Raw genomic sequence first — 3,949 nt, 5'->3', positions numbered from 1 at the left:
TAGTTTGAATTACCACAGTGGCTAAATATCTTTTCATGTGTTTGTCTATATATCTTCTTTTGTGAAGTGTCTGGTTTAAATAGTTTGTCCTTTTTTTTTTTTTTTTTTTTTTGCGGTACACAGGCCTCTCACTGCTGTGGCTCTCCTGTTTCAGAGCTCAGGCTCCTGACACGCAGGCTCAGCGGCCATGGCTCACGGGCCCAGCCACTCCACGTCATGTGGGATCTTCCCGCACTGGGGCACGAACCCATGTCCCCTGCATCAGCAGGTGGACTCTCAACCACTGTGCCACCAGGGAAGCCCATTTTTTTAATTGGAGTTTTAGTCTTATTATTGAATTGTTAGTGTTCTTTATACATTCAGCATACAGTTCTTTTATCAAATAAATACACATATATATTTATTTAGCAGAATTACATATAAATATACATATTCATATGTCATATATATTTCTTTGAAGTGTGTGATATGCTTTTTTATTTTTTAGTTGTATCTTTGAAAAAGCAGAAAATTTTAATTTTTTTAAGTCCAATTGTCAATTTTTCATATTATGTGTGCATTTGTACAGTCTTAAAATCTGATAATATTATGTTCTCCAATGTTGCTATTTTCTTTTTATATTGTTTATTGGTCCTTTGCAATTTCACATAAATTTTAGAATTGCCTTGTCAATTCCAACCAAATAAGTATGCTGGGATTTTGAGCAGGATTATATTAAATCTATAGATTCAAATGGTGGATAATCTTAAAAGATATTGAGTCTTCCAGTCCACAAACATAGTATTTCCTCTTTTGCTATATGTTCTTTAATTTCTTGGCAATTTTTTTTTTTTTAGATTTTTTCATTGAATAGGTCTTTAAATATTTTGAAATAATTTATCTCTAACTATTTTAGGTATTTTTATGTTTTATAAGTGTTATTTTGCTTTCAAGTTCCAATTGTTTATTGCTAGGCAGTAAGAAACCAAATGCATTTTGTATATTTATTTTGCATTTGGGAAATATTAATCTCACTTATTTTAATAAATTCTTTGCAAATTTTGTGAGATTTATATCATATAAAATTGTCACCTGCCAGAAAAGACAATTTTGTTTCTTCCTGTCCAATCTGTATGCCTGCTATTTTTTGTTTGTTTGATTGTATTGCACTGAGTAGGATCAATACAACATTGAATAGAAGTTGGAAGAATTGTCTTTCTTTCATTTTACAAATCTTACCAGGGAAGCTTTCATTAAGTATGATGTTAGTTGTAGTATTTTTATTTATTCATTTATTTATTTATTTTTTGCCAGTTCTTAAAGTGGAAAACATGTTTATTAACATTCAAACTCCCTTCATACAAGGCCATATAAAAATTCTTAACATTTTGACTGTACATAAGTCTATATTTTCTACATAGTTACAATAATGTATAATTTAGCTTTTCATAATACATTGTTTAAATACATCATTAGTTCTGTTAAACATAAGCAATATTTGCAAATCTAATACTTGAACAATTTCCTCTGTTCATAGTTTAGCAGGACTAATTAGCATAAGATGCTCTTTTTTAAGAGGTATATAATCTGAGTATTAACAATTACTGAAGTCTGGTATTTCTATACAGCATTTTCTTTTTGCTTTGATCACAATAACACAAAAAATCCTTAAGGATACTGAAATTCAGTAACTAAAGTCCAGAGACATTAGCCAATAAGTCAAGTTCATACATAACACTATAGTATTAAAAACCTTAAAAAAAAAAAAAAAAAAACAACCTTTTGCAATCTGCCCTAGTAGAGACTGTTCCTCTCAGGATAAGACTACTTGGCAATAGAAAGGAAAAAGACAGCTTTGAGTCTCTGTGGTGCTGATCGGAAGAAAAATGCTAACTTACCTTGTCGCCTCTCACTAATGATGGCAGAAATACCAGAACAACCATATTCCAGCTCAACAACTCTAGGTAACTTTATGGAGATGGAAGTTGGCTTAGCTCATGCTAGGTGACCGCAGCACTGACCTTGTGTGTAAAAACATGAAACATTTGCATATTGTGATCTAGGTCTTAATTGTAAGCTATACTGAGGAATTTTTTTAATGTTTCGGCTATATTTCATTCCAAAAGAAGAGTTGATTTGATGCTTGAGTTACAGCACCAGTCTGTATTAGTTATTAGTGAAATGAAGTACACTCCTGCAGATAAATACCAGGTCAAAAAAACCTGTTTCAGTAATCTGATTAACCTGTAGAATACTAAAAAATAAGTTATTTCCACAGAAATCTCTGAAGGGAGCAAAATAACTATATGCCTAAATAAACATTTTAAAGGGAAATAACCCAATACCCTCTGAAGGTCAAACAGTGTTTGCTATGTTGTAATCCTATTCATCATCAGGCTGCAGTTAGACCACAACACTATGTTCATTAGCTTCGTTTTCTGCATCACTACTGTCAGTATCTTCATTGTCATCTTCCTCATAGTCTGAAGATTCTGTCACGTTCTGATGTGAGCGGGATTCCGGCAAAGCCCCAAATGACTGGGTGCTGACAGAAGCCAAAGGTCTGAATAAAGGCGTATGTTCTGACACTTCATTTTCTTCTTGACTACTCTCTGTGTCAGAGTCTGAATCGCCTTGAGAAGGAACAACTTTTTGCTTGCAGACTGGACAGGTTTTTTTGGTTTTAGTTAGCCAAGGATCTACACACTTGCAATGATAAGCATGGGAACACGGAAGGATTCTGAGCTTGTCTCCATCTTCATATTCATCCAAATCAATGGCACATACCTCATACTCATCTCCTTTTTTGAATTTATGTATAGGGAGTTTCTTAAGTTGATCTTTACGAAGTCAGTTTCTTCTAGCTCTATGTCTATCCTGGACAGATTTTGTGATCTGTACTTACTGTCACTGGATCCCATGTTAATGAGGTCATCAGAATCAACAGTGTGAACTATGGCTGCTTTGTATCCTGCTCTCTGTGCATTTAAAACCTTTTCATCAAAATTACAATCAAGTCTTCTAATTAACACGATGAAAGGGCCAAATGAATTGTCTCTTAGTGGCGGAGGCACTATGAGTTCACAGGCATCCTCTGGTTTTGAGTTAATCAAAAAACCCTTTAAACCTTCAGCTGGAAGTCTATAACCAAATCATGCTGGAAGGTCATCAGTGTCTGAGACGCGTTTTCAAAATTATATGCTAAAATGTCCGCTTCTACAGGCAGTAGGTTTAGGAATGCAAAGAGCTGGACAGTCAAGATGGTATAGACTTGTGTGGCCGACAGCATAAGCATCCCTATGGAGAGCAGCATCTCACTGTAAAGTCACCTGGAAGCCTGACGCCACAACACAAATAGGCTCGCCAACCACGTCACTGCGGGAGAAGTCCCTAATCCCGACTTCATGACTGAATCTCCGCACCGACCCCCACCCTAGCTGTAGTATTTTTATTGATGTCTATTATCAGAGTGGGAAAAAAAGTCCCTTTTGATCTAAGTTTGCTGAGTGTTTTTATCATGCATGATTGCCGAATTTTTCAAGTGCTTTTTTCTGCAACAATTATCAACAAAATAGGTGTTGAGGTGGTCAATTGGACAGAAAGACTGAAAGTACTAATCAAGCCTTTATTCACTTACTGTGACAGTGAATAATGCAAGAGGTTAAAGGAAGCTCTGGCTCCCTGCCATTTTGTTTTTCTTCATAGAATGGCAGGAGAGGGTCAGATGGATAGAGCGCAGAAAGGGGTAGCTGTCTCTGAGGAGAGGCTTAACAAAAGGCTCTTGTCTCTTCATGGACCATGGGCTGAAGGTAAGGAAAGAAAGAAGAGGTTAGGAGTTGGAAGGTACTGAGTTGAAGTACAGTGCCTTAGCTACGGGCACTGAGATGGAGGCCTCAAAATAGGTGGTCAGGGCTAGGAGTGCCCATATGCCTATGAGGATGCAGATGAGTGGGGTGGGGGAAATCTGAGT

At 36.1% G+C, this 3,949-nt stretch overlaps 1 pseudogene; it reads right to left on the bottom strand.

Annotated features, from left to right (window-relative positions):
* Nucleotides 1-2,334: 2,334 nt before the first annotated feature.
* On the bottom strand, nucleotides 2,335-3,329 carry LOC113632487 (E3 ubiquitin-protein ligase RNF13 pseudogene; annotated as a pseudogene).
* Nucleotides 3,330-3,949: the final 620 nt, after the last annotated feature.

This window comes from Aethalodelphis obliquidens, unplaced genomic scaffold, assembly GCF_003676395.1.
Source record: "Aethalodelphis obliquidens isolate GAN/ISIS:26980383/991018 unplaced genomic scaffold, ASM367639v1 scaffold37, whole genome shotgun sequence".
Lineage (NCBI taxonomy): Eukaryota > Metazoa > Chordata > Mammalia > Artiodactyla > Delphinidae > Aethalodelphis > Aethalodelphis obliquidens.
Note: the sequence above shows the minus strand (reverse complement) of the source record. Positions and strands in the feature narration are given on the sequence as shown.